This window comes from Bos grunniens, chromosome 2, assembly GCF_055505025.1.
Source record: "Bos grunniens cultivar Pamir isolate PY7600 chromosome 2, Bosgru_T2T1.0, whole genome shotgun sequence".
Classification (NCBI taxonomy): domain Eukaryota; kingdom Metazoa; phylum Chordata; class Mammalia; order Artiodactyla; family Bovidae; genus Bos; species Bos grunniens.
The window spans coordinates 524,604-549,832 of record NC_141166.1 but is presented as its reverse complement, the minus strand read 5'-3'; the positions used below and the strand labels follow the sequence as shown (position 1 = coordinate 549,832).

The 25,229-nt window shown below is 51.6% G+C and overlaps 1 long non-coding RNA gene and 1 pseudogene across 2 annotated transcripts in view; one reads left to right on the top strand and one right to left on the bottom strand.

Moving 5' to 3' along the window:
• The window catches only part of LOC147377196 (small ribosomal subunit protein uS2 pseudogene), a 68,601-nt pseudogene extending 43,615 nt beyond the window's left edge, over window positions 1–24,986 (bottom strand). The window contains exon 1 of the transcript XR_015136123.1: window positions 24,371–24,986. The product of XR_015136123.1 is annotated as a small ribosomal subunit protein uS2 pseudogene (transcript). The remainder of the gene's footprint in view (window positions 1–24,370) is intronic.
• Window positions 6,165–11,414, top strand: LOC147377197 (uncharacterized). The gene is made up of 2 exons (XR_015136128.1): window positions 6,165–7,801; window positions 7,942–11,414. It is a non-coding gene; the product is annotated as an uncharacterized LOC147377197 (long non-coding RNA).
• Window positions 24,987–25,229: the final 243 nt, after the last annotated feature.

Sequence of the window (25,229 nt, the reverse complement as noted above, 5' to 3'; positions counted from 1 at the left end):
CGTCGCCGGCGCTTGGGCGTCCCCAGCGGGGTGACTTGGCTCCTGGGTCAGCAGGGCTGACGCCTGGCCAGAAAGGCGCCCTGAGTTGGAAGGGGCCGTGGGGGGTGGGGGCTGGGCTTCAGAACCTGGGGAACACCTGCTACGTGAATGCGGCGCTGCAGTGTCTGAGCCACACGCCGCCCCTGGCCAGCTGGATGGTGTCCCAGCAGCACGCCGCCCTCTGTCCGGCCCGCAGCGCCTGCACGCTCTGTGCCATGCGAGCTCACGTGACCCGAGCCCTCCTTCACGCGGGAGAGGTGATCCGGCCCCGCAAGGACCTGCTGGCGGGCTTCCACAGACACCAGCAGGAAGATGCCCGCGAGTTTCTGATGTTCACTCTGAATGCCATGCAGCAAGGGTGCTTGAGTGCATCCCAGCCGTCGGGCCATGCCTCCGAGGACACCACCGTCATCCGTCAGATCTTCGGCGGGACCTGGAGGTCTCAGATCCAGTGTCTCCGCTGCCTCGGTGTCTCGGACACGTTCGACCCTTATCTGGACATCAGCCTGGATATCACGGCGGCTCAGAGTGTGGAGCAAGCTCTGAGAGAGCTGGTGAAGCCCGAGAAGCTGGACGCGGACAATGCCTATGACTGTGGCGTCTGTCTCCGGAAGGTGCCTGCCACCAAGAGGTTGACTTTGCACAGCACCTCCCAGGTCCTGGTGCTGGTGCTGAAGCGGTTCACACCGGTGAGCGGGGCCAAAAGGGCTCAGGAGGTGCGCTATCCCCAGTGCTTGGACCTGCAGCCCTACACGTCTGAGCGGAAGGCAGGGCCACTGGGCTACGTGCTCTATGCCGTGCTGGTGCACTCCGGGTGGAGCTGTGAGCGAGGACACTACTTCTGTTACGCCCGAGCGGGCAACGGCCAATGGTATAAGATGGACGATGCCAAGGTGACCGCCTGTGACGAGACCGCTGCCCTGAGCCAGAGCGCCTACGTCCTGTTCTACGCCCGGGAGGGTGCGTGGGAAGGGGGCGCTGGGGGAGGGGCAGCGGCCCCCGTCGGGGCTGACCCCACAGAGCCCGGGCAGCCTGCAGGAGACGCCAGCGGCAGAGCTCCTGGGTCGGAGGAGTCCCCGGGGGACACAGAGGTCGAAGGGATGAGCTTAGAGCAGTGGCGACGCCTGCAAGGACACAGCCGACCGAAGCCGGCCTTGGAGCTGCGGAAGGTCCAGTCTGCCCTGCCTGCCGGCGCAGTCGTGATTCACCAGTCCAAACACGGAGGAGGGAGAAACCGCACGCCGCCCCAACAGGAGCACGAGCGGCTCGACCGTCCCAGCACGGACACCCCGCCTCCGGGGCCGAAGAACGTCGGCAACGGCCCTTGTGCCAGCGGGAGGGCCAGAGCCACCAAGGGGAAGAACAAGAAGCCGCGGCCGTCTCTGGGGCTGTGGCGGTAGGTCGGCTCTGACGCACATGCGTGCAGACGCCCAGGCACACGCTGTGTGCGGCACGCCCTGTGTGACGCACCAAGAGTTCCGACGAGGAGCGAGTTCCTCTCGGCCGTGTGCGTGATGCAGCCTCCTGGGAAGAAGCGGGGCCTGGAGTGTGCCCGGGGTCTCGGTGTTCACTTGGGACGGGCTCGTGCCTGAGCGGCTGAGCTCTCGAGGGCTGGCTCTGCTGGGAAGTCGCTGGAGAGGATGGGGTGATGGGGTGCATGAGCGGGCCTGGGCACGGTCCGAGGGCCTCCCACTTCTGCGAGGGTGGGAGAGTCCTCTCGGGATGGGACTTTGGGTGTGGGTTTGCCTTTCGTTCCCCGTCCCCGTTCCCTGGCCGCACCGCTGGCCTCGGGTGAGTGACGCGGCCTGGAGACGCCTCACAGAGCGCTCACAGCCAGCCGAGCAAGGAGAAGATCTCGGGAGCCCTTTGGGGGGCAGGGAAGAGCGGGTGCAGGTCCATGAACCGTCTCCTTCCGGCCGGTCAGGCTCTCGAAAATGCCCCAGACGTCGAGAGGCGTCCGGGGAGAAGACGGGCAAGCAGCCTTTATGGGTGTCTGTCCTTGGGAGGCCTCGTGCTACTTGGCGGAGGGTCCGGCAGGAATGAGGCGGGGATGCGCGCGTCCCCGGCACGACGCTCGTCCGCAAAGATCCCTGGGGCTCCATGTCCGGTGCAAGGAGTACGCTGGAGAAGCTCCAAGTGCCAAACAGGAGAAGCGATCCACAAGGCCATGAGCACCGCCACCAGCACCACCAGCACCACCAGCACCACCAGCACCAACACGAAGGCCAAGGGGAGAGAGGCAACCCAACCAGTCCCAAAGAAACTTCTCCACCAGCATCGCACCGGTGCCTGGGTGGAGATATGTCGCGCCACGTTCATTTCTGAAAGCAAAGGTCCTCCCCGCACTGAGGAAAGACCCGAGCCTACCCTAGATTGTGATAGCAAGACAACTGGACTTCCGACTCTGCCCGTCCTGTCTGGCAGTCTCATCCAGCTGGGCCCCGGGCAAACGCCTCTGGACGCGAGGAGATGCGGCCGGCCTCCAAAGTGCCTGGGGCGGTGGGGAAGCTGTCCTCCCCTAGCTGCTTTCTCGACTGCCTCATGGGCCCGTGACCCGCTGGAGGGGCACCTGAGGCCCCTTATCGACCACCTCTTGCGTTTTTCTTTCTTTGGCTTGGCTGATGGCTTCAAACCCCAAACCCTCCATCAAACGGCAGACCGGGAATTTGCGATGTAACATCTCCGACCTCGAGGGCCAACTCTGGCTCCTGACTGCGCTAGTCGGCGTGGCAAGGAACAGAGAACGTTCCGATGGCTTGTTTCCCCCGCATGGCTACCTACGCCGCACCATGCCCTCCGCACGTAGAGAGGACAAAGAATGATGAGCAGTATCTTCCCCCGAGAACACGAACAAGCGTGCCCTGCACGAGGAAGCGGAGCCACCCACGGTCCGCCCTCATCATCACCACGCATCTTCCTCCGCCCCATCGTCTCAAATGGACTTACTGCTTGCCCCATCCACACCCTCTGAAGGAGGAGGAGGAGGAGGAGGAGGAGGAGGAGGAGGAGGAGGAGAATGTCGATTGGGGTGGCGTGACAGAGGGAATGGGAAGGTGGCCTTATGCTGGACGAAATCCGTGCAAAAGAGAGAAAAATCCTGGCTGATCTCGCTTCTCTGTGCCATGGGAAGGAGGTAAGAGGACAGCAAGGGTGTGAGCACTTGGATCATAAAGCACAAAGCGGTAGGCTCCTAGGATGGGATGGGGGGAGCGGGAGGTGGGAGGGGTGCAATAGGCTAAGGAAGAAAACGGGGTCAGGGCCCTTCTTTCCTAGTAAGGACCAACGGAATCAACACTCCAGCTATGGTAAACCTGTGGACGGTCAAACCCCCATAGTCCTGGAAGGCAAGCATAATGTCCAGGACGGGAGAGCAAACAAACACACATGTCACACACCGAGAAGGAAAGCAACAGTCATCCTCCTCCAGGAGGGAAACCTTTTTTATACCTTGAGTTATACCGCATTTTGAGCCCCGGAATTCGAAAGACGACTGTATGAGTCAACTAGTGTATATAAAAGAGAGAAAGAGAATAAAAGCAACAAAAAAATAACAAAAGGAACACAAAATTTTTAAAAAAGTTTAAAAATAAATGGAAAAAAAAAAAAAAAAAACAACTCAAAAAACCCTAAAACACCCAGCAGGAAAAAAAAAAAAAAGTAAATGATAAAGGAAGAAGGAAAAGGAAGAAAAAAGGGCAGCGGAGAGAGAAAAGGAGCTGCAGAAATGAATCCAAAGTTGCAGGAAGCCTATGCCTTTCTAAATGAGCTCGCTTTGGGTCTTGAGCAACGGCCCTGAAGGGAGAAAAGCATATGTGGCACTCTGCTGGCATCTTTTGGTGCTAGGACCCTGAACGCTAGAAGAGTGTCCAGTGAGAACGCATAGAAATTGGGGAGGACCTCGCTGGAGCGCAAAGTTGAGGCAAGGGTTTATTGTTGTCCGGGGAGGGGTTGTCCTCAGGCAGGGGTCTGGGGTCGGGAGACCCCTAAAGGGGAGAGGTTCGGTGGGCAGACATATGTTTCCACACGTGTGTTAGGATGTGAATGGTGAGCCCACGGAAGTCCTGTGCAGCCGGCATTTGTGTGCTGAACTTGGAAGCCCCGCAGTGAATCTCTAGCGGGCAAGGCTGGAAGGCCCAATGCCCCCGAGTCACTTGCATCCTGAGCCCTTTGGTCCAGGGGGTCAGGTCGGAAGTGCGTGTGGGGCCTCGTCAAGGGGAATTCCCCGAGAAAAGTGTGGGTGGTTGGATGGCGGGAGTGGGAGTGGGCACGCCCTCGGCCGCCTCAGCCAATGAGGAGCCTGCACGTGCGGGGGTGGGGCTGTGGGGAAGCCCCCAAAGGCCCGAGGGGGCGGGGCCCAGGCCCTTTTCTGGAGCCGGACCGTCTGAGGGAAGGAGGCGTCGGCGTGCAGCTGCAGGTAGGAGATGGAAACCCTCGTGGGCCTCGGGTGCAGAGCCCCGGGGGCTGCTTCTGAGCACGGGGGAGGTGTGTGTCCGTCTCCGTTCGACGTCTTCCCCGGAGGGCAAGGTTGTGGGCCCAGCGGCGCTGGTGCGGATGCCCTTCGGGGACCCTCTGTCCCTGAGGGGCCGTCGCCGGCGCTTGGGCGTCCCCAGCGGGGTGACTTGGCTCCTGGGTCAGCAGGGCTGACGCCTGGCCAGAAAGGCGCCCTGAGTTGGAAGGGGCCGTGGGGGGTGGGGGCTGGGCTTCAGAACCTGGGGAACACCTGCTACGTGAATGCGGCGCTGCAGTGTCTGAGCCACACGCCGCCCCTGGCCAGCTGGATGGTGTCCCAGCAGCACGCCGCCCTCTGTCCGGCCCGCAGCGCCTGCACGCTCTGTGCCATGCGAGCTCACGTGACCCGAGCCCTCCTTCACGCGGGAGAGGTGATCCGGCCCCGCAAGGACCTGCTGGCGGGCTTCCACAGACACCAGCAGGAAGATGCCCGCGAGTTTCTGATGTTCACTCTGAATGCCATGCAGCAAGGGTGCTTGAGTGCATCCCAGCCGTCGGGCCATGCCTCCGAGGACACCACCGTCATCCGTCAGATCTTCGGCGGGACCTGGAGGTCTCAGATCCAGTGTCTCCGCTGCCTCGGTGTCTCGGACACGTTCGACCCTTATCTGGACATCAGCCTGGATATCACGGCGGCTCAGAGTGTGGAGCAAGCTCTGAGAGAGCTGGTGAAGCCCGAGAAGCTGGACGCGGACAATGCCTATGACTGTGGCGTCTGTCTCCGGAAGGTGCCTGCCACCAAGAGGTTGACTTTGCACAGCACCTCCCAGGTCCTGGTGCTGGTGCTGAAGCGGTTCACACCGGTGAGCGGGGCCAAAAGGGCTCAGGAGGTGCGCTATCCCCAGTGCTTGGACCTGCAGCCCTACACGTCTGAGCGGAAGGCAGGGCCACTGGGCTACGTGCTCTATGCCGTGCTGGTGCACTCCGGGTGGAGCTGTGAGCGAGGACACTACTTCTGTTACGCCCGAGCGGGCAACGGCCAATGGTATAAGATGGACGATGCCAAGGTGACCGCCTGTGACGAGACCGCTGCCCTGAGCCAGAGCGCCTACGTCCTGTTCTACGCCCGGGAGGGTGCGTGGGAAGGGGGCGCTGGGGGAGGGGCAGCGGCCCCCGTCGGGGCTGACCCCACAGAGCCCGGGCAGCCTGCAGGAGACGCCAGCGGCAGAGCTCCTGGGTCGGAGGAGTCCCCGGGGGACACAGAGGTCGAAGGGATGAGCTTAGAGCAGTGGCGACGCCTGCAAGGACACAGCCGACCGAAGCCGGCCTTGGAGCTGCGGAAGGTCCAGTCTGCCCTGCCTGCCGGCGCAGTCGTGATTCACCAGTCCAAACACGGAGGAGGGAGAAACCGCACGCCGCCCCAACAGGAGCACGAGCGGCTCGACCGTCCCAGCACGGACACCCCGCCTCCGGGGCCGAAGAACGTCGGCAACGGCCCTTGTGCCAGCGGGAGGGCCAGAGCCACCAAGGGGAAGAACAAGAAGCCGCGGCCGTCTCTGGGGCTGTGGCGGTAGGTCGGCTCTGACGCACATGCGTGCAGACGCCCAGGCACACGCTGTGTGCGGCACGCCCTGTGTGACGCACCAAGAGTTCCGACGAGGAGCGAGTTCCTCTCGGCCGTGTGCGTGATGCAGCCTCCTGGGAAGAAGCGGGGCCTGGAGTGTGCCCGGGGTCTCGGTGTTCACTTGGGACGGGCTCGTGCCTGAGCGGCTGAGCTCTCGAGGGCTGGCTCTGCTGGGAAGTCGCTGGAGAGGATGGGGTGATGGGGTGCATGAGCGGGCCTGGGCACGGTCCGAGGGCCTCCCACTTCTGCGAGGGTGGGAGAGTCCTCTCGGGATGGGACTTTGGGTGTGGGTTTGCCTTTCGTTCCCCGTCTCCGTTCCCTGGCCGCACCGCTGGCCTCGGGTGAGTGACGCGGCCTGGAGACGCCTCACAGAGCGCTCACAGCCAGCCGAGCAAGGAGAAGATCTCGGGAGCCCTTCGGGGGGCAGGGAAGAGCGGGTGCAGGTCCATGAACCGTCTCCTTCCGGCCGGTCAGGCTCTCGAAAATGCCCCAGACGTCGAGAGGCGTCCGGGGAGAAGACGGGCAAGCAGCCTTTATGGGTGTCTGTCCTTGGGAGGCCTCGTGCTACTTGGCGGAGGGTCCGGCAGGAATGAGGCGGGGATGCGCGCGTCCCCGGCACGACGCTCGTCCGCAAAGATCCCTGGGGCTCCATGTCCGGTGCAAGGAGTACGCTGGAGAAGCTCCAAGTGCCAAACAGGAGAAGCGATCCACAAGGCCATGAGCACCGCCACCAGCACCACCAGCACCACCAGCACCACCAGCACCAACACGAAGGCCAAGGGGAGAGAGGCAACCCAACCAGTCCCAAAGAAACTTCTCCACCAGCATCGCACCGGTGCCTGGGTGGAGATATGTCGCGCCACGTTCATTTCTGAAAGCAAAGGTCCTCCCCGCACTGAGGAAAGACCCGAGCCTACCCTAGATTGTGATAGCAAGACAACTGGACTTCCGACTCTGCCCGTCCTGTCTGGCAGTCTCATCCAGCTGGGCCCCGGGCAAACGCCTCTGGACGCGAGGAGATGCGGCCGGCCTCCAAAGTGCCTGGGGCGGTGGGGAAGCTGTCCTCCCCTAGCTGCTTTCTCGACTGCCTCATGGGCCCGTGACCCGCTGGAGGGGCACCTGAGGCCCCTTATCGACCACCTCTTGCGTTTTTCTTTCTTTGGCTTGGCTGATGGCTTCAAACCCCAAACCCTCCATCAAACGGCAGACCGGGAATTTGCGATGTAACATCTCCGACCTCGAGGGCCAACTCTGGCTCCTGACTGCGCTAGTCGGCGTGGCAAGGAACAGAGAACGTTCCGATGGCTTGTTTCCCCCGCATGGCTACCTACGCCGCACCATGCCCTCCGCACGTAGAGAGGACAAAGAATGATGAGCAGTATCTTCCCCCGAGAACACGAACAAGCGTGCCCTGCACGAGGAAGCGGAGCCACCCACGGTCCGCCCTCATCATCACCACGCATCTTCCTCCGCCCCATCGTCTCAAATGGACTTACTGCTTGCCCCATCCACACCCTCTGAAGAAGGAGGAGGAGGAGGAGGAGGAGGAGGAGGAGGAGGAGGAGGAGGAGAATGTCGATTGGGGTGGCGTGACAGAGGGAATGGGAAGGTGGCCTTATGCTGGGCGAAATCCGTGCAAAAGAGAGAAAAATCCTGGCTGATCTCGCTTCTCTGTGCCATGGGAAGGAGGTAAGAGGACAGCAAGGGTGTGAGCACTTGGATCATAAAGCACAAAGCGGTAGGCTCCTAGGATGGGATGGGGGGAGCGGGAGGTGGGAGGGGTGCAATAGGCTAAGGAAGAAAACGGGGTCAGGGCCCTTCTTTCCTAGTAAGGACCAACGGAATCAACACTCCAGCTATGGTAAACCTGTGGACGGTCAAACCCCCATAGTCCTGGAAGGCAAGCATAATGTCCAGGACGGGAGAGCAAACAAACACACATGTCACACACCGAGAAGGAAAGCAACAGTCATCCTCCTCCAGGAGGGAAATTCGTTCATTTCAGTTCAGTAGGTAACTCGTATTCCTCTCTTTGCAACCCCATGTACTGCAACTTGCCAGGCTTCCATATCCAATACGTAGTCTCAGAATTTAGTGTGTCTAATATCCTTGTGTTGGTGGTACCATCCTGCTATCTCATCCTGTGTTGTCTCCTTCTTTTCCTGTCTTCAATTTTTCTCAACATCAGTGTCTTTTAAAGTGAGTCAGTTCTATTCATCAGATGTGCTACTTATTCGAGTTTCACCTTCAGTATCAGTGCTTCCAGTGAACATCCAGGACTCATCTGCTTTCTGAAGGACTGACTTGATCGCTTTGCAGCCAAGGTGCTCTCAATAGTCTTCTCCAACACCACAGTTCACAAGCATCAGATCTTCTGCGCTCAGCTTTCTTTATAGTCCATTTCTCTCTTTCATACATGCCTATTGGGAAACCATGGCCTTAACTAAAAGTACCTTTGTTGGCAAAGTATTGTCTTTGCTTTTTCATATGCTGAGTTGTTTAGCCATACCTCTTTTTCCAAGGAGCAAGCATCTTTTAATTTCATGGCTACAGTCACCATCTGCAATGATTTTGAAGACCCCAAATAATATAAGCTGAGTTCTCCACCACAGCAGCAAAGCGACTTTGAGGCAGAAACGCCCACATAAGCCATTTCTAGCTCACAGACTGTGAGGAGTTTAATAGGCAAAGTTTAGTAGTGCAGCCTTGGAGTAATGCTGCCAGAGAGGAACAGAAAGCACCGTCTACCAGGAACCAGGAACTGACCTCACCACCCACCACCATCTCCTACCAGCCTCCCTCCAGAGGCAACGCTCACATTCCTAGCCTCACCTGGGCAGCTCACTTCTGCCTTCATGTTTCTGTGTAAGGGCTGCCTGCTCTCAGACGTGCTTCTCCTAGAATTGTGCAGGCCCAGCTCCTTCCTTCATCCTGGTCACCGCAGCAAGGCCTTTTAGACCCTCCTGACCACTGACTCCAAGCCCTCCCTCACAATGCCCTTTTTTATTTTCAGTAGAGCACTTCTTCTTTTCCTTCCCTTGCCTGGCTTCCATACTTTTCTCTTTCTTCACTCCAAACCGAGAGCTCCTTGAAAGGACGGGCCTCTGGTCATTTTCAGCACTGTTCTCTGTACCACTGACTCACCTGGCATAGAGTGAGTACTCACAGCCTGGGGGCAGAGTAAATAAACGTGAAGATCCTGGGGCTCCCCTTTCTCTTCTGTCCAGGTCGGTCTCTTGAGATGATCACTCTTACTAGGAAGTGCATGCTGTTTCTGAGGCAGGAGCGTGGCCAGAATGACCTCCGCCATCCTTTTTCTCTCTCCAGTTGCTCCAGCAAAGCTCAGCCAGCAACCCCGACCCGGTGCCTCCTGGTGGCCCGCGCTAGCATTGCAGGACTAACCCGAACCTTCATTCAGGTCTTCAAGGTGGAGGCTCTCCAGAGTTCCAGAGGTGAAAGTGTACTTCAGGCAGGCTGTGGAAAGACCCAGGAATCTCCTTCTGATTTTTCATTTCCTCTCCTCTCTTTGGGATTTAGTTCATTCATGTTGCATCCTCGGCTCAGACAGGGCAATAATTTCCCCCTACTTTCAAATTAGAACCTCTGGAATCCGGTTAGGCTCGTCTTCTTTCTGGAACCCTGACTCTGGGTCCACAACTGTGCCCTCTCCTGCTCACCACAAGCCCTTGTTCCTTCAGCTCCTCTCTCCTCTGAGGGACCTCTGTGAGTGGAAAGCATTTTTCCAAGCTCTCAGACACAGGGGTCAATGGTGGAGAACCAAGGTCGACAGATTTCCCAAGCATACTGAGTGAACGCTTGGGGGGGCCCAACAGCAAGCACACAATGTTTAGGAAAGGAAAGCAAGTCCTTCCGTCCTGTAGCACCATCTACAATGGGGAATGGGGTGTGTGCTCAGCCTGGTTTTAACAGCCCAGAAAAGTGGACTGTGGGACTGAGACCGCGTTCACTGGAGAACACTGAGGAGAGGGCCCACACCCAGGCAGAACTCAGGGAACGTGGAGAATCCCCCTCACGCTTTGGACTTCTGAACGTAGTGCCCGTTGCCAGGAGCGGGGTGTGGAGGCCCCTGCTCCATGGCAGAGCTGCCTCCAGCCCTTCCTGCTCTCCCAGCCCTGACACTGTGTTCTCCTCCTTTACCATCTCACATCGTCCCCACTGTGGACCCTATTTCTGTTTGTGCCTGCTTGTGTGAGCATGAAAATGCAGAGAGAATAATGGCCCAAGTGGGGCCAGGTTGGTAGAGTTCACCAGGAACTTAGGGTCTCACTTCCAAACCAAGCATGATGGATAGGACTGCGAACTGGCTTAGGGAGCTGGGGTCCTCACTTTCCTACTGGCTTCTGCTCACATACTGTGTTCCAGACAAGTCTGCCTCTTTCTAGGCTTTAGTTTTCAAATTGTACCAAGAGGGCTTGGATAAAAAGCTGCATAAGCGCATGCACAGGCAAACGTGTTCTCTGACTCCAGCAACAATAGATGGGTTGTTGGCACGGGTGGTCTCAGGAGGCCTGTGCTCCTGATGTGGGCAGAGGCAGGCGAGCTTGTAGCGGGAGTGGCCAGGACACCTGTCCTGTCCCAGCACCAGCCAGAGGGCATGTGCAGGGAAGGGACAGTGGGCGCACCTGTCCCCGCCTCCCTGCACAGTCACCGACACTGGACCAAGGGCTCCGCTCAGAAGGTGAGTTCTTTCTGATGCCCCACCTGCAGCCTCTGAAAGGCCCGCATTTTCTGGAGCCCTAAGGACAGATGATTCACATGGAAGTGGTTCCCAGCAAGTAAATGGAATGTGGAAGGGATATTTGCCGTGTGTACGCTCAGGCTATGAAAACACGCCCCGTGATGTGCCATACATTTCCCCTTTACAACGAAGTGAAATAAGACCAAGGAACATGCCTGCATTTGAAAGCACATGTTGAGGATGGAAAATCCACAAATTAAAGGTTGCTGAGTCCCAGAATCTCTGACTGGAGGAAAATCAACAAGAAGAATCGCTTGCTATTGGAACCTCATTTTTATTTTATTTGTATTGGGCTGTTAATGAAGAGAGCTTGCCAGGTGGTGCTAATGGTAACAACTGAGAGTGTTAGCAGCCTGGGTAGGGAGGCCAGAGGTCCCAAAGCAGCAGGAAGAAACGAACTGCAAGTGGCAGACTCCTCTCCCTTCTCTGTTGAGGACACCTGGTTCCCTCTGAACTTGACTTTTCTCAAACCTTGAGCTAACCAATGCGTTTTTCTTATGGAAATGTTTTTCTTAAGCTATGCTAATGAAACTATGTACTTGCTTTGGGATCTCACTTTCTTCAAATCGGTTCTGCCTGAGACTAACTTTTGTCTCAAACCTTGGGCTGATAATGGCTCAACAGTTCAGTATTCATGTCAGTTGTTTCATGTCTGGGGACGACACATCTTGTGCCATTCCATCTCAATAACGCTCATTGTGGGAGAGGGGCCTGGTGACGCTCCCTCAGCCTTAAGGCGTCTCCCGACCCAAGACGAAGTCTGCCCAAACCCATGTCCATTGAGTCGGTGATGCCATCCAACCATCTCATCCTCTGTCATCCTCTCCTGCCCTTAATCTTTCCCAGCATCAGGGTCTTTGCAAATGACTCAGCTCTTCTCATCAGGTGGCCAAAGTATTGGAGTTTCAGCTTCAGCATCAGTCCTTCCAATGGATATTCAGGACTGATTTCCTTTAGGATGGACTGGTTGGATCTCCTTGCAGTCCAAGGGACTCTCAAGAGTCTTCTCTCTCAGGACTATGTGCCTGGTAGCCATGGGGATAAGATGCCTTTGGCTGAACTGGCCTCCCAGACTGACAAACATGAGATTCCATACCAAGATTTCCCATTGCCAAAAGGCTTGTAATAATCCCCTATATAGTCAGTCACCTTTGTAAGCTTTATGGCACCCATTGGTGTAGGCTACCATGTCTAACCAGCTGACTCTTCTGATTATGAATCATGGCTGTAACCTGACTGTATCTCCCTTTAACACTTTCCAGGCTAGGTTTAAGGAATTTGGGGATGAGTACACTTGCAACCCACTCCACTATTCTTGCCTGGAGAATCCCATGGACGGAGGAGCCTGGGGGGCTACAGTCACAAAGAGTCGGACACGACTGAGCAACTCCACTCACTCACACTTAAGGTATATAAGGTTTTCAAAAAAGTCGGTCAGGGTCCTTGGCTAAGAGGAGACTGTGCCTTGGGCCTGCCAGTGTAATAAACTGCACTCCACTATCTGCATGCCGAAGCCTTTGACTGTGTGGATCACAATAAACTGTGGGAAATTCTGAAGCAGATGGGAATACCAGACCACCTGACCTGCCCTTGAGAAACCTGTGTACAGGTCAGGAAGCAACAGTTAGAACTGGACATGGAACAACAGACTGGTTCCAAATAGGAAAAGGAGTACATCAAGGCTGTATATTGTCACCCTGCTTATTTAACTTATATGCAGAGTACATCATGAGAAACGCTGGGCTGGAAGAAACACAAGCTGGGATCAAGATTGCCGGGATAAATATCAATAACCTCAGATATGCAGATGACACTATCCTTATGGCAGAAAGTGAAGAGGAACTAAACAGCCTCTTGATGAAAGTGAAAAAGGAGAGTGAAAAAGTTGGCTTTAAGCTCAACATTCAGAAAACTAAGATCATGGCATCCGGTCCCATCACTTCATGGGAAACAGATGGGGAAACAGTGAAAATAGTGGTTGACTATTTTTATGGGCTCCAAAATCACTACAGATGGTGGTTGCAGCCGTGAAATTAAAAGATGCTTACTCCTTGGAAGGAAAGTTATGACCAACCTAGACAGCATTATTAAAAAGCAGAGACATTACTTTGTCAACAAAGATCCATCTAGTCAAGGCTATGGTTTTTCTAGTATTCATGTATGGAGGTGAGAGTTGGACTATAAAGAAAGCTGAGTGCTGAAGAATTGATGCTTTTGAATTGTGGTGTTGAAAAAAACCCTTGAGAGTCCCTTGGACTGCAAGGAGATCTAACCAGTCCATCCTAAAGGAGATCGGTCCTGGGTGCTCATTGGAAGGACTGATGTTGATGCTAAGACTCCAATACTTTGGCCACATGATGCGAAGAGGTGAGTCATTTGAAAACACCCTGATGCTGGGAAAGATTGAGGGCAGGAGGAAAAGGGGACAACAGAGGATGTGATGGTTGGATGGCATCACCGACTCAATGGACATGGGTTTGGGTAAATTCGGGAGTTGGTTATGGACAGGGAGGCCTGACGTGCTGCAGTTCACGGGCTCACAAAGAGTTGGACACAACTGAGTGACTGAACTGAACTGACTCTCTGAAATGTCCTTCTGAATGAGTTTGTTTCCCAGAATGCGTGGCTACAACAGATTTGCTAAATGAGGGAAAAGCACAGTTTGATTCCTTACAAGCTTACAAGCTCCAAGGTATGCCGGCTGTATCCCATTGCTTCAGATGTCTATTGATTCCTTGGCATTAACTCTGGACTCCTATTCTCAAATGGCTAAAAGTCCATAGATTTTCCACTTCCATCTTCTGTTTCAGTTATTTGTGATTGTGATAAATTTAATTCAGATGACCATTATATTTATTACCATGGGCAAGAATCCCTTAGAAGAAATGGAGTAGTCCTCAAAGTCAACAAAAGAGTCTGAAATGGAGTACTTGGGTACAATCTCAAAAATGACAGAATGATTTCGGTTCATTTCGAAGGCAAACCATTCAGCATCAAAATAATTCAACTCTGTGCCCCAACCACTAATGCCAGAGAAGAACAAGGCCTTCTAGAATTAACACGAAAAAAAAAAAAAGTTCTTTTCATCATAGGGGTTGTTGTTCAGTCGCTCAGTCGTGTCTGACTCTTTTGTGACCCTATGGAATGAAGTACACACTCTCTGTCCTTCAACATCTTTCAAAGTTTGCTCAAACTTATGTCCATTGAGTTGATGATGCCATCCAACTGTCTCATCCTCCGTCATCCCCTTCTCCTCCTGCCCTCAGTCTTTCCCAGCATCAGGGTCTTTTCTAATGAGTCAGCTCTTTGCATCAGGTGGCCAAAGCATTGGAGGTTCAGCTTTAGCATCAGTCCTTCCAGTGAATATTCCGGGTTGATTTCCTGTCAGATTGACTGGTTTCATGTCCTTGCTGTCCAGGAGACTCTCAAGAGTCTCCTCCAGCACAACAGTTCAAAGGCATCAATTCTTTTGTGCTTAGTCTTTTTTATTGTCCAACTCTCACATCCATACACGACTACTGGGAAAACCACAGATTTGACTATATGGACCTTTGTACGCAAAGTCTCTCTGCTTTTTAATATGCTGTCTAGGTTCATCCTAGCTTTTCTTCTAAGGAGCAAGCATATTTTAATTTCATGGCTGCAGTCAACAAACTACAGTGATTTTGGAAACCAAGAAAATAAAGCCTGTTACCGTGTCTGTTTTCCATTCTATTTGCCATGAAGAGAAGATGCCATGATCATCATTTTTTTTTTATGTTGAGCTTTAAGCCAATTTTTTTCACTCTCCTCTTTCAGCTTCATCAAGAGACTCGTTTTTTCCTCTTTGCTTTCTGCCATAAGGGTGGTGTTATCTGCATATCTGAGGTTATTGATATTTCTCCTGACAATCTTGATTCCAGCTTGTGATTCATCCAGCCCAGCATTTTGCATGATGTATTCTGCATATAAGTTAAATAAGCAGGGTGACAGTATACAACCGTGACATACTCCTATCCCAATTTTGAACCAGTCAATTGGTTCCATTTCATGTTCTAACTGTTGCTTCTTGACCTGCATACAGGTTTCTCAAGAGGCAAGTAACGGGATTTGGTATTCCCCTCTCTTGAAGAATTTCCCACACTTTGTTGTGATCCACACAGTGAGAGGCTTTGGTGTAGTCAATAAAGCAGGAGTAGATGCTTTTCTGGAACTCTCTTGCTTTTTCTTTGATCCAACAGATGTTGGAAATTTGATCTCTTGTTTCTCTGCCTTTTCTAAATCCAGCTTGAACATCTGGAAGTTCTTGGTTCACATACTGTTGAGGCTGGCTTGGAGAATTTTGAGCATTACTTTGCTAGCATGTGAAATAAGTGCCATTGTGCAGTAGTTTGAACATTCTTTGGCATTGCCCTTCTTTGGGATTGGAATGAAAACTGACTTTTTCTAGTCTTGTGGTCACTGCTGAGTTTTCTAAATTTGGGGGGCATATTGAGTGCAGCACTCTTACAGCATCATTTTTTAGGATTTGAAATAGCTCAGTTGGAATTCCATCACCCCCACTAGCTTTGTTTGTAGTGACTGGAATGCAAAAGTAGGAAGTCAAGAGATACCTGGAGTAACAGACAGGTTTGGTCTTGGAATACAAAATGAAGCAGGGCAAAGGCTAACAGAGTTTTGCCAAGAGAACGCGCTGGTCATAGCAAAAACCCTCTTCCAGCAACACAAGAGATGACTACACATGGACATCACCAGATGGTCAATACCAAAATCAGATTGATTATATTCTTTGCATCCAAAGATGGAAAAGCTCTATACAGTCAGCAAAAACAAGAGCAGGAGTTAACTACAGCTCAGATAATGAGCTCGTTATTGCAAAATGCAAACTTAAATTGAAGAAAGTAGGGAAAACCATTAGGACATTCGGGTATGATGTAGTCAAATCCCTATGGGTATACAGTGGAGGAGACAAATAAATTCAAGGGATTTAGGTCTGATAGAGTGTCTGAAGAACTATGGATAGAAGTTCATAAAATTTTTCAGGAGGCAGTGACCAAAACCATCCCCCAAAGAAAGAAGTGGTTGTCAGAGGAGGCCTTACAAAGAGCTGAGAAAAGAAGAGAATTGAAAGGCAAAAGAGAAAAGTAAAGATATACCCATCTGAATGCAGAGTTCCAAAGAATAGAAAGGAGAGATAAGAAAATCTTCTTAACTGAACAATGCAAAGAAATAGAGGAAAGCAACAGGATGGGAAAGATTAGAGAGCTCGTTGAGATAGCTGGAGATACGCACTATGTGACAGTGGCCAAGCTACATTTTATTTGGGGCAAAACGAGGACTGAGCCCAGGAGACAGTATCTGAGATAATTCTGAGAGACTGCTCCAAAGAGGCAGTGGGGGGAGGTTAGTATATAGGATTTTGGTGAATGGGGAGTTCAATGCAATCAAGCACTTATTTTACAAAAGGTTTTCTGCTGGTCCCGAGCTGATGTCACCATGAAGGGATTTAGTGATTTTCTAGATATGAAGAAATGTAAGAGTTGGGATCAAGAAATCAGTTCCTGAAAATATCTGACTATCTAAAAGACCTGTTCCAGCAGTTTCCCTGGAGCAGAGTGCCTGGCTCTCTACCCTAGGTTCCCCTCAGCAGAAGTTGACGGTCCACAGCTTCAGCAGCACAGGGTCAATCTCCGCTGAGGCAGCTGGCAAATCCCCTGTTGCAGGTGAGTCTCTGGCCAATGCTCCTCACAAGTGCCAATTTGTAGCTGACATAGATATCACGTGGACGCAGTTGAGAAAATATTGAAAAGGTAAAGCAGAGATGTATTAAAGCGCGCTATGTTAGGTTTGTCAACCGCAAACTGGCACTTGCAATGGTCACTTGCCTTCCACCTCTACAAGGATCAGATAATGTGCTGCTGCAGCTGCTGATTTTCAACACCCCTTGAAAGCAGTTCAGGCTGGAGAGCAGAAATGAAGACCCCTGTGCTCTGGGAAAAACTGGTGGAACAAGTCTTCAGATAGATATTTTCAGGAGTCAAGTTTATAAGGCCAATTCTTGTATCTCCTAGTATCTAGAAAAGGGCTAAAATCCTTCATGGTGGTTAAGTTGACAGGTTTTATATTTTAAGGAATCAGAATTTATTATACTTTTGCTTTCCCATTGAGAAATGGAATATTTCCTGTCATATCAGTAACAAATGATTTCACAGTCATCAGTGATTGCAGCCACCAGCCAAAGGTGAGCTGGTGAAGCCCTGAGGGGACTCAGGAGGGAAAGACTATCTGCCCTCTGGCAGCCTTCAGACTGCAGCTATGCCCCATGGCGAGCCCTGAGGGAACTCAAGATGTGAAAATGTGGTAGGATGTAGATGGGTCCCAGGCTGCACACCTGGTGATTGTCAAGGGGAGTAAAGTTGAAGCTTTGCTCTCACCCAGACACTCCAAGGACAAAGCTAGTGGCAAACACGGAGCTCTGCTGAAGTAGAGATACAGTGCCCACTCCTTAGGTCAAGGAGGACTTCTCTGTGCACACATGTGCAGGAAGGCTTGTTGAGGGTCAGAAAGGGAAGGGAGTCCCATCCCATAAGTGTGGACATACACCTACAGGCTTGTGTGGTGGAATCCATATTAGCAGAAATTTGCACAAGCCTCTTAGGGGCAAAGGACCAGCCAGGTGTGAGAAAAGAAACAAAATAATTGGCCAAATGTAAACAAAGACCCTATATCAGGACACTCCTATATGAGTGTTTTCTTTTTCTTTTTTTTCTGATCTTATTTTTTTCTTTATTTGATCTAATATTATGCCAAAAGTGAAGACTTATAGAGCCCATACACAAAGCGTAATAGTGAAAAGTTTAGAAAGAAACTGGACCCAAGGTGCGTGTTGAGTCACTGACTCAGAGCCTATAGTGGTCTTCCGTCTTGCCTTCTAGTACATGGCCGTGCCTGTATCTGTAGCTTTATCACTGGTCTCCAGAGGAATCTCAGGAGAGTTGTGTATGATACACACAAACGGAAGTCCCACTCCCACCTTCAAGTTAACAGGTCAGAACTGAGTTTATAACATTGTAATCTACCCCAAAGCCTGCATAAATGTCAGTACCATTCCCCCAGATGCCCAGAATAGACAGGTATGTGGCATTCTTGTCCATACCTTACTTTTTATCTCTAGTTATATAATTTTTACTCTCAAATATGTTTCAGTTTGCATCTCTTCTCTTTACTTCTGTTGTGATGTTTTGTGTCTGCTGCTGCTGCTGCTGCCAAGTCGCATCAGTCATGTCCGACTCTGTGCAGCCCCATAGACGGAAGCCCACCAGGCTCCCCCGTCCCTGGGATTCTCCTGGCAAGAACATTGGAGTGGGTTGCCATTTCCTTCTCCATATACGAGTATTTTAAATCAGCTTCTTACTGCACTCCCCATTCAGGACACCCGTGCTCCTCTCCCAGTGTGTGTTACTGTCATGCTTCTGACATAAATAAATTATTTCTGAGTGCTCTCCTATGTGTTGCGCTGTGTCTCTATATAAAAAACTTTGCACCTGTTCTGCAGTTTTTGCCTCCTTGAAACATTTTTGCTTTCAAATGGAGTAAGAATCAAGGAACTTAGCTTGTAGCCTCTAGCCACTGGTGGACTGGCAGCTGGGTTCATTTCCTAGATGGGGAAATGAGATCCTACTTCAAGACTAAGACTGTGCCCCCAGTGCAGGGGACCTGGATTCTGTCCCTGGTCAGGGAATTATGTCCCACATGCCACAACTAACATGTCCCACGTGCCACAGCCCAGTCTTGGCACAGCCAAATAAATAAATAAAGACTGCTATTCCTTCCAGGACAAAACCACAGGATCCTGTCCCCAAACAGCTGAGATGCGTATCAAAGGAATGATTTCAGTGAGGCCAGCCTCTTGCGTCTTCCCACACATAGAAAAGTGCTAAATTCATTCACTTGAGATATCTGGCTTTCTTTTAATTAACAATAATCTTTGATGTTCTGACTACTTGCCCTTTGTGCAAAACTTCTATGTAACCTGGCTCCCCCTCACCTCAGAGCAGTTCCCTCGGTTTTCTTGAGGTGCTGTCTCCCTGTTTGGAAATCCTAAACATTCCTGCTGAATAAAATGTAACTCTAAACTTGTAGGTTGTGCATAATTTTAAGCCAGCACTTCACTGTCTTTAAAGGAATAAAATTATTTGTAACATATGTAATATATACTTCTTAGGGGCTTCTGTGGTGGCTCAGATGGTAAAAAATCCACCTGCCAATGCAAGAGATTTGGGTTTGATGCCTGGGTCAGGAAGATCCCCTGGAGAAGGAAATGGCAACCCACTCCAGGACTCTTGCCTGGGAAATCCCATGGACAGAGTCTCAGAGAGTCAGACACACTGAGTGACAACAGCATCTGCAACAACAACGACCTCTGCTTAAACTTGCTCATGTCCCGCCCATCACCTTATCTGTCCAAGGAGAAGGTTTTGTGTAGACCTGGGAAGACGTGTATTCTGGTTCCATTGGGTGGAATGTTCTATATATGTCTCTTAATGTAATTTGGTCTAAAGTTTGGTTTAATTCCAACACGTCATTCTTGATTTTCTGTTTGGGTGATCTATCCATTGCTAAGACTGAGATGCTGAAACCCCCTTCATTGTTGTAATGTTGTCTATTTTTTCCTATAGGTCAGTTATTATTTGCTTAAAATACTTAGGTGACCCAATGTTGTTTTATATATTTGCATATGTAAGTGTGTGTGTGTGTGTGTGTGTGTATACTTTTTCATGTATTAACCCTTTGTCATACAATGGCCTCCTTTGATGTTTGTTATCATTTTTCTTAAAGTCTATTTTGTCTGATATAAGAATTACGATGCCCCCCTTCCAGAGAAGGCAATGGCAACCCACTCCAGTACTCTTGCCTGGAAACTCCCATGGACGGAGGAACCTGGTAGGCTGCAGTCCATGGGGTCGCTAAGAGTCAGACACGACTGAGCGACTTCACTTTCACTTTTCACTTTCATGCATTGGAGAAGGAAATGGCAACCCACTCCAGCGTTCTTGCCTGGAGAATCCCAAGGACGGAGGAGCCTGGTAGGCTGCCGTCTATGGGGTCGCACAGAGTCGGACACGACTGAAGCGACTTAGCAGCATGCCCCCTTCCTTTCTGTTTTCATTCCTGTGAAATACCTTTACCTACCCCCTCACTTTGAGCCTTTGTGTATCCTTAAAGCTGAAGTGAGTTTCTTGTAGACAACATATACTTGGGTCTTTTTTTTTAAGCATCAGTGTCTTTTTATTGGTGAACCCACTCTATTTGCATTTAGACTGGGTATTGATTATAAGAGCTGACTCCTGCCATCTGAGTGATTGCTTTCTGGTTGTTTTTTGTCTCCATTGATTCCCTTTCCCTTTGTTTCTGCCTACTTTTGTAAATTGGTGGCTTTTCATCCTGGTATTGTTTCCCCTTTCTATATTTCTTGCATCTACTCTAGATTTTTAATGTGGTTACCATGGAGCTTACATTAAAATTTTATACCTAAAACAAGTTTGTCTTGTGCTGATGGCAACCTGGCTTTTTTAGCCAATAAAGTGGCTCCGCCATTTAACTCTTCCTCTGCAATGTTCTGATGTTCCGGTTCTCTCTTTTATGCTGTGTGTTTGGTGATAAGGTATATTAGCTGTAGTTACTTTTAGTCATCCTTTCCTTGAGTCTTTATACTTGAACTTGTTAATATACCATTCTTCTAAGTAATTGGAACTAACTAAATCTGACTATACATTTTTACCTTACCTAGTGTGTTATATACTTTTGTATGTGTTCATGTGTTACTTTGCATCTCTTTTATTCTGCTTGAACTTCTTCAGCATTCTTTGCAAGGCAGATCTGGTGGTGATGAACGCCCTTAGCTTTTCCTTAGGAAAACCTTTATTTTCCCTTCATATTTGAAGGATGTTTGGTGAATAGAGTTTTTCTGGTTGGCAATTTTTATGGCTCTGCCCTCTGAATATTCATTTTACTCTCTCCTGGCCTGTAGTTTTCTTCTGAGAAATCCCCTGATAGCCTCGTGGGGTTTCCTGTGTCAGTTATAGTCATGCCTGTAAGTAAATCAGACATTTATATTTTAGATAGGAAAATTTAATCAGTATTTTGTAACAACAGTAAGGAAAATTGTCGTGATCTTGGCGCTGGTTGGAAAAGAATTTCCTGATATGAGACAGAGTGAGAGGGAAATAAAGTTTCTTAGCGTGGGAGATGCTATTAGAACAGCGGGCCAGCTCAAGAGAGAACCGTCTTTGAACAGGGGCCCTTAGTCCAGTTTTATACCCAGGGTACAGGGAGCAGGATACGGGTCTTGCGGGTCATTGCTGATTGGATGAGAAGGAGGGCGGAGAGTAAAGCAAAGACCTTCTCCCTATGGGCTAGGAGGGGAGACAGGTTGTACTGCTCAGAAGGACCTGAAATCCGTTAGTAGTTACACCATGGGGGAGGGAAGGACGATCAGGGTGTGGTTCTCCGTTCCTGCATTTCGTTCCCCCTTGGTTTTCTCTGCTCTTCTGTCCTTGGGTCTCCACCTTCCTCCCTCTCTTTATTTTTAGGGCCAATTCTTTGGCCCCTTTTGAGACCCTGCTCACGTCTAACTATCTACCTATTTCCCTTCTCAGGCATTTGGGAACCCGGTCTCAGGGGAAAGGGGTGATGACCACTCTGGCTTCTTCAGGCTGGAGGGGCATTGTGGGGCTCTAGGTTCCCTTTGCCTGCTCTCTGCCAGGATGCATTTACGGAGGGAGATGAGAGTCCATGGAACGATAAGGCGGCGCGTTTCAGCGTCGTCTGGGTGTTGGCCAGGGAATATTCTTGTCAAACTATCACTTGGAGATTTGTTGTTTTCTAGAAGAAACAAACTTAACAAGAAAGTTAAAGACACATGGCCCAAAGATTGAGAGAAGCAGAAAAGCTCCCGAGGAGCTAGCCAGGAGAACCAGGGCCAGACATTGGGTAATGACATTAGTGTTTCTCTGGGTGCAAGAAGAGGTGAGAAGCTGAGCTCATAAAAACCTTTACCTGAAAACATCCGACTCCCTGAAGGCCGGTTCTTCTGGGTTTTTCCCAGAGCAGAGTGCCTTATTTCTAATCTCCACCTTGAACTCCTTTCAAGGTCAGCAGCTTGCAGTGGTCACGATGTAATCTTTGTAGAGACAGCTGGCAAGTGCCAACTTCCAGTCAGCAGGGTCCCTTCATAACCACATATTTGACCATGCTTTGGGGGCATTTCAGGGCCCTCGTGTCTCAGGTCTAATGAAGATTCCATTGACAGGCCATTGTGTGCTGTTACTAGACCAGACCTTGCAAGTAGCAAAAGTCTCAGGACCACACCTGTCTTACTAGCCTCTTGGCCCAGGAGAATATTCCCTCTTGTTGCTTCTTTCCATATCTAGAGTTACATTATTACATTCATTGATCTCATCAGTTCAGTTCAGTCACTCAGTCGTGTCCGACTCTTTGTGACCCCATGAATCGCAGCACTCCATGCTTCCCTGTCCATCACCGACTCCCGGAGTTCACTGAGACTCACATCCATCAAGTCAGTGATGCCATCTAGCCCTCTCATCCTCTGTCGTCCCCTTCTCCTCCTGCCCCCAATCCCTCCCAGCACCAGAGTCTTTTCCAATGAGTCAACTCTTCGCATGAGGTGGCCAAAGGACTGGAGTTTCAGCTTTAGCATCATTCCTTCCAAAGGAATGTGTGGTTAGATTTTAAACTATTGATTCAAAAGTATAATTTTCTCTTGAAATGTGATTTCTGCTTCTAAATTCAAGGAGGAGTGTCTGGACTTCCTTAAGGGGCACACATAAGAGTGGTAGCAAAAGAGGAAGGCATGTCCTGCTGAGAGCTTGTGATGTAGGGAAGTTAGAGGCAGGCTGACGGGAACAGGGGCGCCCAAGGGATTGCTTAGAGGAACATATTCCCGCCGATTTGTTTCTAATTGGAAAGGATAAATGAGGAAACAGTCACTGACCAAGACCGGAATGTGAGGCCTAGTGCTGCAGAATTTGGGGGTCTGGATTTCCAGAATGGTTGCTGCGGGGCATGGGGCAGGGCCTCGTGGGTTGTAGGGAGTTCCCTCTGCTTTTAAACGTATATTTAGACATATTGAAACTCCTTTGGTCATCTTGAACTGAGCAGCTAGCTATTTTGTGGGTAAACTTTATCACTAATTACACACAATGGTAATAACCATAATAGTAATTTTCATTATTGCAGATTTTAGTATTCCTCATCTACTACAACCTACAGTATAACATAACCACAGCAGCCTACAACATAGCAAAGTTGAAAGCACCAAAGTTGTCTGGCCACCTGGTCGACCTGTTGGCGGTGACCAGCCAGCTACAAACAAACACCATGAATGCTACCTGGACAAATTTTGATCACAGGGCGAAGGTACAGCACCACCACTGCACTCATTTCCTACGAGTTCGCCGCAGGTTGCATTTCTCTCCCCTAAGCGTCCTCCCGTCCACTTGTGTTCAGAGGCTCTTCCAGAACCAAAGACCGAGCCAGGGTCCGTACCCTGGTTCCCTCAGCGGACGGCCCCGACCACTCTTTGGGTCTCAAACACTTGTTTGGTGCCTCTGATCACCGAGGCCGAGCAGGACTAGAGCCGCGCGTTGGGCGGCCTCCTTGCTCGCCCACGGGGAGGGACCCGTGTGTGGTTCACACAACCCCCGAGCCCGCAAGAACAGCAGAAACTACATGCGGTCCCCGCGAAGACGCAAGCCCGCTCACGTACGATCGCAGAGTATGGTGACACGACAGCGTCCGTCCCGGAGCAGCTTACCCCGCCGTCCGGCTCTGGTGCGCACCTGGGCCTCCAGGCGGCGAGGACGTGGCGCAGGGAGATCCGAGCCCGGTGATCGTGGTGCCGGCTGGGCGCGCAGTCCAGCGCCGCTTTGTTCCGCGCCTCCGGCAAGGCCCCACTACGGGGGAGGACGCACGGGATTCAGGGACGGCAGGCGGGAACCCTGCGCCGTCTGCCGACGGAGACACACGGCTACTCAGACGAGGCGGGAAAACAAGAAAATGTGGCCCCAGGACACCGTGCGGTGCACCGTCACTCTCCTGGCCGCGAGCTGTACCCCAGGCGGACGAAACGTTCGGATCGCCGCACAGCTTCTAGATACACGGCCCGTCCTCGCCACGCAAGCCTAAACGTTCAACTCTAGCGGGAGCAGGACGCGTCCAGGTTCGGAGACGGGGCCCAAGCGCGCTCGCCAACGAGCCCTGCGAGCACGGCTTCGGCCAGGCTGTCCAAGACCCAGAGCCTGGAGCGGGAGGAACGCGGAGGGGAGACGAACGCCCCTAACGGTGACCCAGGAGCCTGGCCGCCGAGCCACAGGCACTCCGGCGCGGAAGACCCTCTTCCTGTGCGCTCCCAAGCCCCGCGGATGGAAGGACGAGGAGAGATGCTGGTCGACCAGAACAAGCGGCAACCCACCACTGAGGTACGAGACCGCCTCACAAACCTGCAAGTCCAATCTTCAGCAGGAACAAGCAGGCCCAGGTCTCCGCAGCACCGCTGTTATCGCCGCCCGTGCTGCCAGTCTCTGGAGCTCTGCGCCGCGTTCGCCGGCTGAGTAGCAGTCCTTATGAAGGTCGCGGAAGGACAGGAACGCTCTAAAAGCGGCCGCCAGGGGCGCCCGACAACCGCTTCGAGTGTCCCCGGGACGAGTCGCCGGCAGGCCGCAGCGGCGCCGACCGCCCTTACGTCCGAGCTTGCCCGGGGCCTCTGCTTCGGAGGGGACTCCCCGCTCGGGACAGCGCGACGCGGCGTCGCGGAGCGGCCCAGGCGGCAGACGAGGGCGGGCGGAGAGCGGGAGGCCGCGGCGGAGAGGCCTTCCCCGCGAGACTGCAGGGCCGCAGGCCAACCTGAGCAAGGGAGATTCTGCAGGGGGCTGGGCTGTGTGAACTGTGAGCTGGAACCGTGAAAGTAAAACAGAAAGAACAAAAGCACGGAATACGTTTTATTCTGTAATTTCAGAGTTGAGATGTTGCTAAAGCACAAAAATACAAGGCTCAGAAGCCATAAAGGAAACGACTGAAAACTTGACTATGTAATTGGCCTTTTAGTCTTTACCAAGCAAAGCCAGGTGACAAAAAATGGGTGTGTGAGAACATTTGTGCAACTAAATATATATTAAGAATGTTGACATCAGCATTACGTAATAATAGAATATTTAGAAAACACGGCAAGGGACCAGTTAAGGACATTTTCAGTGCATTCGTGTAACACAAGATTGTCAATTTGCTTTTTGGTTTATTGCTGTTGTTTAAATGAGTTAGATCCATAGGTATTGACTTGGAAGATGACGAAGGCAAACTGTC